The sequence below is a fragment of the Pteropus medius genome, unplaced genomic scaffold (genome assembly GCF_902729225.1).
Source record: "Pteropus medius unplaced genomic scaffold, Ma_sr-lr_union100, whole genome shotgun sequence".
NCBI classification, from domain to species: domain Eukaryota; kingdom Metazoa; phylum Chordata; class Mammalia; order Chiroptera; family Pteropodidae; genus Pteropus; species Pteropus medius.
In genome coordinates this window covers 10,683,070-10,696,937 of record NW_024347788.1, presented here as the reverse complement: position 1 = coordinate 10,696,937, position 13,868 = coordinate 10,683,070, and the positions used below count along the sequence as shown (strand labels likewise).

The window sequence follows — 13,868 nt, the reverse complement described above, 5'->3', positions numbered from 1 at the left end:
TGCATACCCGTGCACACACACATGCATACCTATGCACACACATGGACATGCACACATGCAAACACACACATGCATGCACACGCACATGCATGCACACATGCAAACACAGGCACACACATGCACATACGTGCACACAGGTACGCACACAACATATGCATGTGTGTGCCCTTACATACTCACACGTCCAAGTGCTCACTGGTAGCTGTGTCTGCAGGCCCCAGCCCTCCCCCCGGGGACCCGGGCTCTAGCTAGCGCATAGGAGGGGATGGGTCTGGGGATTGGCTGTAGGTCGGCCAAGAGGACACCTCCGGAGATGAGACCCAGGCATGGGAAGGGGAGGAGGGGTGGCAGGAGGCCTGGGGAGAGGAAGGACAGCTGGACAGAGCCCCAGCACTCTGCTCACTGCCCCTCCTCCTGTCCCAGCCTCCTTCATCGCCCGAAGCACTTGTGCGAGGTGCAGCCTTGGGGGTGAAGGTAAGTCTCCCCATGGGCCTGCCCGGCGTCCCTGGCCCTCGCTCAGCTCTGGCCGAAATCCCTGTCAGGGAAATAGGTGAGCTCCTCGTCTAAACGTTGGTAAGGTGGGCGAAGCCCTCAGGTGTGCTCCAGCCTGGGGCGGGGGGAGTGTGGAAAGGGCCCGTGGGGCGGAGCAGGTGGGCGTCTAGGGCTTCACCTCTGGAGTGACGGGGAGAGCGACTTTGCGAGGTGTCCTGGCGCCGTCCACTGCATCACCTTCCGTAAGGTCAAGCTCACTGCCACAGCAGCGAGAATCTTGGAGAATCCTGGGCTTCGGCGTGTGAGACAGTGAGTTCCAGACCCGGAGGGGCTAATTATTAGGTGTGTGACCTCAAGCAAATAACTTACGTGGCTCGCTCTCATTTTCTGTAACCACAGAACGAAACCTGCTCTGCGAAGACCAGACGGTAGAAAGTGGGAAAATGCTGCACTAACTGTAGATTCGGGGTGGTCGGCTGCTGGGCCCGGCACAGAGCAGCGGTAACGGGGTGCACTGCATGCGCCTCCCTTGCAGGGCGCGCCTCCCTCGGAGCTGACCTTTCCCGTGGCTGTGGGTGGGGAGGGCACATTCCAAGACGTTTGGGCCGACTGACTCAGCGAAGACTGGAACCCCAATCAGCGAGAGGCCCCGAGGTATGCCTGTCACCCTCAGGAGCCTTTCCCAACATTCTCAGAAAGATCTGGAAGGCGATACTGAAGCCTTATCTGCAGGGGTGACTTCATGCCTGCCTGAGAAAGGTCCTTTGTCCTTCATTTGGCTCTGGGATTCCTTGAAGTCAGCAGACTGTGAGCACGTAGCAGCCAAACGAGGCTGTATTTCATAGTAAACAAGGCCTTACCAGCTGACAGGCTTAGGTTCAGTCCCCGGCTCCACCACCTTCGAGACATGTGATCGCAGGTAATTTACTTAACCTTTCTTATGTAAGTTTTTTCCCATGTGTAAAACGAAATCACTTAGCAACAGAATTGCTCTGAGGAAGGAACAGGAGGTTACGTGTAATACATTAACTTAAACGTGGCCCAGCGAAGCACTTGCTAAACGTTCGGGGTCATTACTTCTACTCTAACTAAGGTGATAAATGCAAAGAGCCAAGACCTACAGGGAGCTGAGTGCCCCGTGGTGTGGCCATCAGCACGCGTGGGCGGTCAGTTCACCGATGCTGGCGGCTTCCCCCGGGACGCTGGTGAGCATGGGCCAGCGCGGTGGGGACAGAGCCCTGGCCCATTTGAAAGGAAATCCAGGGACAAACTCCAGGGCATGGATGTGGAAGCCAGCTGTCCACGAGCGCTGACAGTTGCGGCCTGAATGGGAATTTAGAGGACCAGGGTAGGGGTCATCTCAAGTGAAGTCTTTCCCATCTTAAGGGAGCCATACGGATATCACGGGGTCCCAGTGTTGTGGACTGAGACATGTCACGGGAGTGGGGGGCAGTAGACGTGTCGTTTGCCTCACGGGGAAGAACCCATGTCACTCTGAGAGCTGAAGACCACAGCGTGGGACATCAGACCAAGGACGGGCATCGGAGCCAGACGGGCCGGTGCTGCAGCCGTGGGGGGACGCTGTGTCCCGGGTAAGGAGGGGCGCCCTCCACAGTGGCGATGGGTGGTCACGTGACTTAGGCCACGTTCGAGTGGGCCGTAAGCCCGGCTCCCTGCCTGTGCCCGGTGGCGGTCTAGTGTCTTAGGGCACAGTCGCCACCACATCTGGGTTCCGATAGGAATGATTGTCCTCCAGGGAATCAGACGGACCTCAAGTTCATAGTTCGGGCTTTGCCTCGACTAGAGGCGGGAATGAGGAGTCTGTGTGGAAGTTAATCGATCCCTTGTTTCACGAGATCCATTTTCCCGAAGCCCATTCACAGACCGCATCTCAGCTCTTCTCTGCAACCTCACCGTGACGGCAGAACGTGCATTTTATAGACGAGGAAAATGAGACCGAGGCTTTCTTCAGGCCACACGTCTGTTCAGCAGCCTCCTGGACGTGGACATTAAACGTGGATCGTCAACCTTGGGCCACCAAACACGGGCCACCGGACGTGGGCCGCCGGACGTGGGCTCTTGGGCATTCATCGCCCAGTGTGGACCGCTGACCCCAGGCTGCTAACCCTAAGGCCGGAGAGAGGAAGCCTTGGAAGGGAAGGTGTGAACGGAACTTTCTAGAAGGGTCTTAAGCTGGGCTGCTGCCTGCCGAGGCGGGACTGTGGCTGCGACTCCCCCCGTGGTGGACGTGGCAACCCGAACACTTTTCTGGAGTGTAAGTGACATCACCCAACTTCCCTGTTTGTTACTGTCCTGTGACTTGTCGCGGCGCTTAGACAAACGGCCGGCATCTCGACGGCCCCGTGAGGGCACGTGCCTGGGCCCGCGCCTTCTCCTGGTCTCGCCCCCTGCCTCTCTGCTCCGTTCCTCAGACACCTGAGCCTGCCCCCTTGGCACAAGTCCGTGCCCGGTGGTGGCTGCTGCCACAGCCTCTCGACACTGCCGCTCCTCCCCATTCAGACCCTGGGGCGCCCGTCCCCACCACCCCAAACGCAAACCTCGCCCCGCGGCCCCGCGGCTCCTCCTAGGGGTCACCTTGCCCCGGTTCACTTTCTAAATGACTCAGCCTCGTCCTTCCTTGTCTCCTTGACCCGTGTTGTTTTTCTTGGCGACCTGTGTCTTACCTTTGCCCTAAACTGTTTCCGTCAGACCTAGATGTGTCTAATCGCTAACGGTCCCTCTCTCCACGGGGATGTTTGTCCCACACGGCGGAGGCTCCTGTTTTGTTGGTCGTGTGTCTTTCCCACCAAAACGTAAGCTCCGTGAGGGCAGGACCTTGACTTCCTGGCTCGTCCCTGTGTCCCCCACGGCTAAGGCAGCTCCTGCTACAGGACAAACCCTGAGATATATTTTTTGAATCAACGAGAAAAACAAAACAGTGTTGCAGATTGCAGTGGCGAGAACAGGAAAGCAAGAGCTTCAACGTGACCCCAGCCCTTGAGGGCGAGCGTCCCTGCCTACCCCATCGGGGGCAGAGAAAGAATTCTTCACGTCGTGGCTGAGACAGGACCAGCTCTCGCTGACCTCACACCCTGCCTGTAACCCCCACCCCCCGACCCCGCTGCAGCCCCTCACTCTGTCTGCAAAGCTCGCCCCCGACTGACCTCCGCATCCTTCAGAATGCGGCTCAGTGTCGCTTTTGGGGGCCATCCCCCTCAACACGCTTGCTTCTCTTTCAGGCACTCGCCAGGTAACCTTGGAACTGCGGGTTTTCCTGTTTGCCACCTGGAGGTCTCGGAGGCAGCTGCTGGCTTCTCTCTCTCAGGAGTCCCAACACTGTCCTCGCATGTCACAGGGGCTCTATAAACACCGGGTGAGTGGCGAGGAAAGCCAGCGAGGCCACCAGTGAAGGCTGGACTTATGTCTTAGTGCCCCGAAGTGAACGAAAGGACACAGGAGGGGAAGGTACCAAAACCGCCTCGGTGGCTCCCACATGACGCGTTGGAGCAGAGGGAGTGACGTCACACAGATCGTAGTGACTTCGCTTTCCTGTTTTCTGTATTTTTGATGCTCTGGCACTTGGGGCCTTTATCCTGGGGAGCTGCGAATTCTGAGAAAGAGCAAACGACGGCCTCCGAGCGCACCTCGCCTGTACAGACCAGCCGATGCAGAACCGACACCCCCGCCATCCCCTTTATCAGGCCAATGTCCTCTCGTCCCAAATCACCCAGGCCAGGCGCCAGACAACTGGGGATCAGAGCCCGGTTGCCCAGAGCCCACCCAGCATCCCAACCATCCAGTCCTATGCCCACTCGGGGCACCTCCCTGCCTCCTGTTCCTTCCCACGAGGACCCCAGTAAAGGCGGTGGGCCATGCTCTGCTGCCCCCTGACCTAAAGGGTCTGAGAACTGCCAAGAAAAGTTAATTAATGAAGAAATATGCCTCATGTTCTGGAATCGTGTATATAATATATATGTATATAGTCCTCATATCAGACCAATCAAAGAAAAAAGTAAACTTGACGTCACTTTCTAGAGTTAATAATGGCATTTTCTTAAGCTAATGTTTTCCTTTTTCCTCCTGAGAGAGAGAGTCGTTGTGTCTCTTCTCGGTTCTCTGAGATCTAGCATTGCCTCCTCTGAAATGGCAGAGATCTCTGCTCATTCTTCCTGTCTGAAAAGAAATATAACCCTCCCTCCCTTCTTTAGGGAAATTTATACTATTTTACTAGGGATGCAGCTATGTCAAGGCTAATGTGGTGAATTCGAGATGATTATTTTTACAATTTGAGAACCTAAAAGATGAGCATAAACAACTGTCACTGCTTGTGAGTTACAGTGGTCCTTTGGTCCTTGAGAGGAAAGGCTCTGTCAAAAAAAATGTGTAACCAGTGGAACGTTTGACTTTTCTGTAAGTTAAAAACAAATTTAGTCACAATATTTTAAAACCTCTGATTGGCCAGGCAGAATTGTTTATTTGCCTGGTATAGGCAATGGTTTTAGTCATATTAATACTTTCAGGCAAGGAAGTCACGGGAGCAGAGGGCAAAATGAAAGTTAAAAGCTCTGAAGAACAGTTCTGCGGGTTCTTACAACGTTTCACAAAGTAACTACACGTCCACATAAAGTCGTCACTGAATAGCCCACGATGGAGGTAGAGCGCTCAAATTTTAAATTCCTTCAAATGGGATCTGTGCGTGGGAAACGTAGGTCCAGAGTTTCATGGGAAGTTAATTCGAATGAAACACTGGCTTTTTGGGACTGAGGAAGGGCTGAAGACAAAAATCTAAAAAATACAGAGTCGCTTTCCTCAGTTTGTATAAAAGTTAAAAAAAAATTTCGAGTTTGCCAAACGGCTTTGGTCGTTTTTAATATTTCTTCTTTCATTCCTGTCGATAACCCGGTGAGACTGTTTTTGAAACGGCGTAGAGTAGTTTTGGCACGTGGCATTCCCCGCCTGTAATAGCGTCATCGATCCGATCTGGACACAGTAGCGAGCGAAACGCGCACTTCTTCTCGGGGTCGGGGTGGGGGTGGCGGGAGATGGCGCTCGCTCAGACTATGCTCAGCCCTTTCGTATGGCTAATCGCGCAGACTTGGGTTGGCTCCCAGGTAAGGAAGGACAGAAAGCTCCAAACTCGACACCGGCTGTCTGTTCAAGGCCTATGAACAGCGAACAGCGCAGGCAGAGATGCTTTTTCTTTTTTCTGTGTTATGTTTGTTCCGATTACATTTATTGAAATGTAATTTGATATCTGTTGACTCTAATAATAAAAATAAGACCAATGACTTGTACATCTTTAAAAAACAATTGACGGGGTGGCGTACGTTCACAAGACAAACATTTTCCGCCAGGGAACGTGGGGGAGGCGTTGCTCTGAAGGGCGTGGCTGCAGGGAAGGGGGTGGTGGGCGGAACCTAGGTCCTGTTGGCAAGGGCGATGGGGCGGGTGTTGCCTGGTCCTGGTTCCCTCGGGACTGGCATCCTCTTGTTTTCTCTTTTGTGGGGACGGTGGTAAAAACCCCGCTATATCTGGCATGGTGCGTGGAAGGGACCATTTCCACAGCGAGCGGTCCAAGCCAGGGAGGGAGGGCCTGGGCCCAGGCTGGGCACGCTGTCGCCCTCTGCTGGCCGGACCGAGGGCCACCCACACTCCACCACCAGGGGGCGGCCTCGCTCTCTGCTCTCCAGGTGGAGGGGGGCCAGAGGGGAGAAAGAGCGGTTAGGGGATGTCTATAAACCAGGCATGTTGCACTGTGTGTACCAGGCACTGGCATATTCTGAAACCACACAATAAAATTTCAACTTAAAAGAAAACAGAAAAGAAAACCTTCTCTCACTCTGCCCCCCCCCCCTTTCCATCAACACACGCTTAAACTCCCCCACGCTTCCAACGCCCCCTCCCACCCAGACAGTCTTACAGGCTCCTGTTTGGGAATCCGAGAATTCGCTGCATATTTTCATCAGCTAAGATGTGGTCCAATCTTTCTTGAAGCTTGTAAACAAAAGGTGGTTTTTTTTTCCCCTCAATTGCCCAATATCTGCTGGCCATGCTCTTGTCAACTCGTACCCTCATCTCTGGGGATCTCCTTACGGGACACGCGGCCCTGTCTGGCGATCATTACTCTGGCTCAGGCTGAGGGTCCCTCGACGTTGTCTTACAATTTTAAACTGCGTTTTCTCCAGGGCAGCGACGTGGGTGCTCCTCCCCTCCGCCCCCTTCCTGGGTGCTCCTCCCCTCCGCCCGCTTCCGACCCCACTTCCTGTGTCTTCCCCTCGGCCGGCCTTGTCTCGTGCAGGGAAAACACTATGAACAGTGACAGTTCGGCACCACACACGTGTAGGCCCTGGTGCCGGGCGACTTACCTGCGTCACCTCAGTTATGTCACCTGGCGACCTTGGGCAGGAGGTAGGTGCTTAGAGAAGAAAGGTTTATTCACTCTGCTCAGGTGAGCTCAGGGGATGGGGCTTTCCGATGACGAAGCACAGGGGAGGAACCACTCAGCCTCTGGCCAGCCAAGTTTCAGGGCGACGCTGACCTTCATCGCTTGACCCCACAGTCTCCTCAGGAGGTGTGTCGGGGCTCTTCCTAAGTCACCCCGCAATGTCCATGAGTCCCTGCTTCACGAACACCACTCAACCCTCTCTGCTTCCTCTGGTCATCTGGCTTCTCTGACCCGGCACGGGTCACCACCTCCTAGAAGTCTTCTTCTTAGTGTCTCTGTGTGTCTGTGGTTTGGCCGCTGATGTGCAGCATTCCAAGCCCCACATGGTCCACGGCACGCTAACCCATCCTCGCTGCAGCCTGGGGCTGAATTTCGGGGAAGGGCTGGGTGGAGAAGCTTCCAAGGCTGTCTTGCATGCGGGGGGAGCGGGGAGGGCATTGTCAGAAGGTTCAGGAGCCCAAATAAAGGTACTTCAGGGCCTGCCAACCACAGCCCATCCCTGCTGGGTGTCCCAGCTTCCTCCCCATCATTTGCTCAGGTCTGGGTGTATATCAGTCAGCGTCCTCCAGAGAAACAGAACCAATTTCTTTCTTCTAAGGAATTGGCTCACATGACTGTAGAGGTTTGGCAAGTCCAACATATGAGGCGTAGCCCAGCAGGCTGGAGATTCAGGGCCGAGCCGATGCTGTGTCTCAAGTTCAAAGGCCACCTGCTGGCTGACTCCTTGCTCAGGGACGTCAGTCTTTGCTCTATTCAGGCCTTCAACTGACTGGGCGAGGCCCACCACCCATGGAGAGCAATCAGCTTTACTCAAAGTTCGCTGATATAAATGTTATTCTCATCCACAAAACACCTCTCAGAAACATTCTGAGTGACATTTGACCAAATATATGGGCATCGTGGCCCAGACAATTTGACATGTAAAATTAACCATCACAGGATGTTTCTCAGACTTAAGGGTTTCTTGTCACCCAACCCCCTAAAGCTACATTCTCTTTTTCCTTAAAGTATGGGCTTCCGGCAATCAGAAGCTTTGAGAATGGCCATATTTGAGGTCTCTTGGAGATGTCCATCGCACCCTGGGCTCTGTCATCCTGGGGGCGCTGGTCTCGTGTCTGGACACTGGTGTCCTAGTTGACGCTCGGTGGCTTTGAAAGTAGTTCACTCTCACATGCCTTGTTTGTAAGGTGGGAACGGTAATATTTCTTCACGAGTTCGTATGGAGAAGGGAAGGAGATAGTACGCGGGAGGGAGGTTTTTCAATGGGGAAGCACTATGCGAACGTTGCTGATCACCGACACCCCGTGTTCCTTCGGAGAGGACTTCGCCACCCCTCACTCCAGGATCTGGTCATACAAACCTCGGGCCAGAGAGGAGGCTCAGAGTCTCAGGTGAGAAGGCGCTACTTGCTCCACCAGGATGGAGAGTGCACACCTGTGTTCATTCAGGTGCGTCCGGCGGAGGAGAGGGTTGGGGTGTCACAGCACAGCCTCTCCGCTGCGGCTCCTGCAGCCTGTGCCTTTGAAGTGACCTCTGCCCCACTCACTCCATCCCGGCTGCCTTTAGCTGTATCTGGCAGGCGTGCGAAGATAAGACACCACCTTCCCCTCTGCTCCTGTTCTCAGGGTGCTCCTGTGGTTCCGCCAGCTCCTCCCCCAGACCCACGGCTCCACCGGTGACCCGCGTTCACGCCCCGGGTGAGCAGAAGGTGGCACCAACTGGATGTTCCTTCATCTCATGCGAGACCCAGCGGACAAGGCTGAGGCAAAGATGCCATGAGGGTCCTGGCTTGACCTCGGCAGTCCTGTGGCTGCAAGCGTGTCCTGCCAGGCAAAGCAAAAGCAGTAATAAAGTTCACGTTTATAGTGCACTTCAGAATGTTATGTAATTTTTGAAAGAATTAGGCGAGAACTCAAACGAAGGGCATCTCAACGCTCTCCTCTCTTGTTCAGCCTATTTGTCTATTCATTTTTAATTTCTGGATCTAATGCGCTTTTTACAACGCCGACGCTGGGGATTCGACTTTTGTATAGAAGTGTAATTTGGAGACTGTGAAAAGCGCACAGATCTTGAGTGTCTAGTTGGACAGGTTTTGACCAATGCGCTCTCCTGTGTAACCCAAGTCCCCACCCAGATACGGGGTGCTTCTGCCCAGCCCCGAAGTTACTCGTGCCCCTTCCCCACTTCCTCTCCCTCCCTCTCGAGCTCTTTCCCTGCCTGGCACAACCCTGCTCAGAACCTGGGCAGCGAGGTCATGATACGTTCACGGCAGGGAAGGACCCAGGCTTCGGATTCTAACAGTTCTGGCACGTTCTGCCACCAGTTCACATAGCTTCATATTGTAGTGTATTTTGAAGTAATACTTCTCCAGGATTTTTGGCTGAACGGCAGGCACGGCAAAAATCTGGAGGATGCAATACCTTTCTCTTGGCTACTCAGAAAGGGGCCGGGGAGAGGGCCGGTGACAGGGCCTCCATGCATTTTGATTGAATCAGCGACCGAAGAGTCCACACGGAGAACATAGGAGGGCTTCGTCGTTTACTGGGCTTGGAGTGTGCGTGTCAGCCCTGGAAATGAGCCGAGTGTCGGAGGCACTGCCTGGACTGCCTGGATGACAGACAGAAGTCTGTCGTGCCCCGGAGTATGGCATCTGGAACGGAGAAGAGGCCACGTGTTCCCACAGGAGGAGGGCGGCCGAGCGAGGCGCCGGCCTGCTCTCCCTCACCCGAGGGGCGTGTGCTTCCCCACGTGGCGTTAGAAGTAAACCCTGATCACGGCGTTTTCTGATTTCTGCATTCTGACACGTTGGCATCTGGGGCCTTGCTGACCCGGAGGGACTGGCCACCCAGGGTGAGCTGATTGCTGCAGATGGTAAACAAAACTTTTTTTTTTTTACTGTAATAAGTTGCAGATCTGTGCCTCTGTGTCAATTACCCTGTGTTGTGAACGGGTTATTCTGTGGACCTGGCACATCTTAGGGGAGCAGCCTCTTCCATTTTCAGCCTGACGAGCCTGACTTGGCCACCAGCCATGAAGCGGGGATGGGTGACCACTTATCAGACAAGATGCTTTGAACTTGTGGTCAAACTTATTGCTTAGGGACTGATCGTGTCCTGATCAATCCAACCCTGGAATTCTGATGAAATTTCATAAAAGAGGCGATAGCTGTTTTCTCTGGGATCATTAACGATTAGAACCGTGTAAGCTCATGATGCCTACCCAGCCACGCTGGGCAAGAATGAACAAAGCGGAAACTGGCCTAAATGCAGGAGGAGCTGAGGCACGGGGGGAGTAGAAGGCATGTCTGGTGTCTCGTTTGAGCTTTCGACTCGTCGTGTCTGAATTCGGGGTCATTTCTTGAACCTCTCATACAGAGAAACCGGTAACTTCAGGTCAGACGTGGGTTTCCGTTATTTGCATCAGAAGAGTCTTGCCATATCCAACATCAGAAAAGAAGAAATACAGACAGCGGGTTATGGGGCTGGCACTTGGGACGAGGAAGGGAACTGAGGACAAGTTTCAGGGAGCGACAGCAGCTCCTTGTAGGTCTTCAAAGCAAATCAGAAATTCCTTCTCTGTTCTCGAAGCTCAGCGGCAGCGAAGTTGATGGCGAAGTTGATGGTGCCATTCCCGCAGGTGACAGGTGCGCCCTCTGCCATGGCAGGTCATGGCCCTCACAGGCCTGGGGACGCAGACGCGCATCAGGCACGGACCCCAGTTCAGTGGTGGGGGGCGAGCGAGAATCCAGAGCAGCTACGTGCTGGACGTGTGGGTCCTGTGGGTGGCATTTTTGCTGGCAGCGACAATTCCCCCCAGTCAACAGGAATCGATATAAACAGAAGTACAGGCCACACGCAAGACTGGAGACCCAGCTCATGTCAAGATCACGCACACACACATCTGAACACACCCTCGGGGCCCATCTCGTCCCTCAAAACTCCTCGAACAGACAAACGAAAACTCTTTCCTTTAAATTAGGTTCCCTCGTCTGATGCATGGAAGACCCTGGATAGGTTTCTACATAGCACATTATAAGAAGAGCATAGGAGTAGCGAATTGCACAGACTTGTCATAGGATCAGAAAACTCTGAGAAGGAAAGTCCCTTGGATGTCACCTGTTTCCTCTCCCGGTTTGGAGATGAGGAAATCGGGGTCCAGGGAGGAAGTCACCTGAAGAGACAAAGCCAGAGGTTGGCAGGACTGGTCCCAGACAGGCCCGGGCTTCTGCCCCAAGTCCATAGCTCCTCCTAGGTTTGTGCCTCCAGTGGGGTGCTCACCCCCACAAAGGGACAGCAGTGTCCTGGTCCTCGGCCTCAGGTGGCTCCTGGGTGGGAATCCTGGAGGGGCTCAGCTGGGGCCTTGAGAGCCAGCAAGGAGGGTGAGGGTGGTCATGCCGAGCGTCACCAGAGGTCCCCCTTGGGATGGGAGAGCGGGCTGAGTGGGCGGGGAGGGCGGGTCGGCCTGTGTTTGCAGGTCGGGTCGGGGAGGCTCAGGCACAGCGCGGTGAGGGACACTGTGCAAGGCCTCCGTCGCCGGCAAAGCCTCGGTGGTGGCCTCTGTCCCAGCAGCCTCCATCGGCCGGCATCTGTCTGTGTAGCATCTGCACTGGTTTCAGGCTGATAACGATGATAAGGACCCTGCTGTATTTCCTGGTCCCCATCTGCTCGAATATTTACCTTTTCATGTTCAAAAAGGATACGAAACAGCGCTTGCATTCAGTTAAGTTCAGGGGACAAGCGCCTCTTCTTCCTAAGGTTGGGTCCTGCTGATCTCTGGAGGCCGAGATCCTGGAGCCAGACCTGGAGCCCCTGCCCTGGAAGGGGAGGGTCCATCCTGCAGGACTCGGAGGCATCGCCGCCCCGCGAGGGGCTTGGGGTTCTGCAGTGGGGCCTCTGCGGGCACCAGGGTGGGGAGCACAGTGACTTAGGCCACTTTCCGGTAAAAAGAGTGGTACGTGAGGGAAAGAGCCGGTCAGGCTAAATCACAGGAGAGATCTGGTTCAAGAATCCAGCGCGATCTGATCACATGACGTCACATCGAACCCTTCCCAGCTATGTCTGTCACCTGGAGAAGTGTCTGTTCCTGTGGCCCCTCCTCTGACACATTAAGCTTTTTAAATTAAAGAAGCTTAATTTAACTTAAATTAATGATTTATGTTGATTCTCTCACGAATCAGGGGTCAAAACATTTTCATGTCTAAGAAGTATCTGTATTTATTTTGTCTGACATGTCCTTTCTTTTTTGGCCTGTTTTGGGAAATATAGTTGCTAGAACAAAGGAACTGTCTTCCTGAAACTTGTCAAATTGAGCGGAGCTCAAATGGTTGGTTAGACAGACAGATGGAGACATAGACAGACGGACGGATGGATGGATAGATAGATGGATAGATGGATGGATGAATAGATGATGATTAGATGATACATAGATGATAGACGATAGAGATAGAAGATAGATAAATAGGTAGATAGATAGATGATAGATGATAGATAGGTAGATATAGATGATAGGCAGATATAAGTAAATGATAGATGGGGCAGGAGGATAGATGGATAGACACAGAGAGATGGAGAGACTGGCCTTTGGGATCATTTGCGCATTCACACTATTTTGTGTCTGAAGTCAATATCACCCCGAATTCCCCAAGTCTTGGTGCCTGTATTTTGTTGAAGAGAGTTTTAGTCAGAAAGCTATTGCTGCCATTTAAATTAGTCCCAAAGGATACAGAAATCAAACATCAGAAAAGCTAAAACAGAAAGCTGTGTAAAGACTTTACTTGGGACAAGACAGAGGCCTCCAGGATGAGAGGAGAGGTGACAGCTGTTCCCTTCCAGGTCCTCACACTGAATCCTGAACTTCCCGTGTAGGTGGGGGCGGCCCAGGAACAGCAACGTCCATGACCAACGGCCGGAGAGCGTGGGCACGGGAGATGCCCCTGGGGCTGGCAGAGTCCTTCTCTGCAGGAATGGGACACCCGTGCCCGGTCTGGAGGGACGGGTGGCCTCAGCCATGTGCCTGGGGTGGTGAATGAAGAGGGAACCTCGAGAAGTTAAATTTCGAGTGAGAGTGGACACGTCACTAGGCCAAGGCAGAGCTGGCAGCAGTGCTCATTAGCCGTCAGGACAAGTAAGTTCCGACTGGACGCTGCCTACCAGAGGGACCTCGTCCCCCACAGCCTCATTTGTCTGAGCTCCATGTGGTGACATACTCGCCTTCCTGGCCCCCACGGCCACACACACACACACATTCACACACGTGCCTTTTGCTCTGCCCCCAAATACCTCCTGAAATAGACTCCGTTCTGGTCTAGGGGTCTGTAAGCTCAGGCCCGCGGGCCAAGCAGGTGTCCCGACTGTTTCTGTGACATTTTGCTGGAGCACAGCCAAGTTCAGCATGGCATGCTGTCTGCGGCTTCCACATGTCATGAGGTCTGAAATATCTGTCTTTTATAGAAATTTCGATTTTAGAGACCTGCCTTTCTGACAAAAATGGTGTTGTTTTTTTCATAACAGTACACGTACAAGCAATCGTCTTATCGTTGGTGCTAGAATTTTATTAAAATTAGTAGGGGTTTGTTTTAATTAGGAGACTCAATCTCTTTAAAGAGATTATTGAGAGCGACTCCTTCATTAGACATTGGACTAATCTACCTTTTAGGGCCCAAAGGGGGACCATTTATTTTGTTGGCATGACCACCTGTGCTGACCTGCCTCTCTCTGGCCGTTATTCGAGAACAGCGATGCTGGTCAGTACTTTCTGCTTTTAGCCTCGTTCTCACTTTCGCCTTGTTTGTGGCACGCTGAAGCACGAGTGCACTCGATCTTGTTGATACAGCTAGAAAAAAAAAAATCTGTACCTAACATGCCTGCTTCTAATAAGAAAGAAGCCTCTCTGTATCGATGGCCTCGCACTTCTTAAAATTAACGAGCAAGCA

At 53.4% G+C, this 13,868-nt stretch overlaps 1 long non-coding RNA gene across 1 annotated transcript; it reads left to right on the top strand.

Annotated features, from left to right (window-relative positions):
- Positions 1-871: 871 nt before the first annotated feature.
- On the top strand, positions 872-4,239 carry LOC120614464 (uncharacterized). Its single transcript, XR_005655992.1, has 3 exons — positions 872-2,084; positions 2,365-2,767; positions 3,732-4,239. It is a non-coding gene; the product is annotated as an uncharacterized LOC120614464 (long non-coding RNA).
- The last annotated feature ends 9,629 nt before the right edge of the window (positions 4,240-13,868 follow it).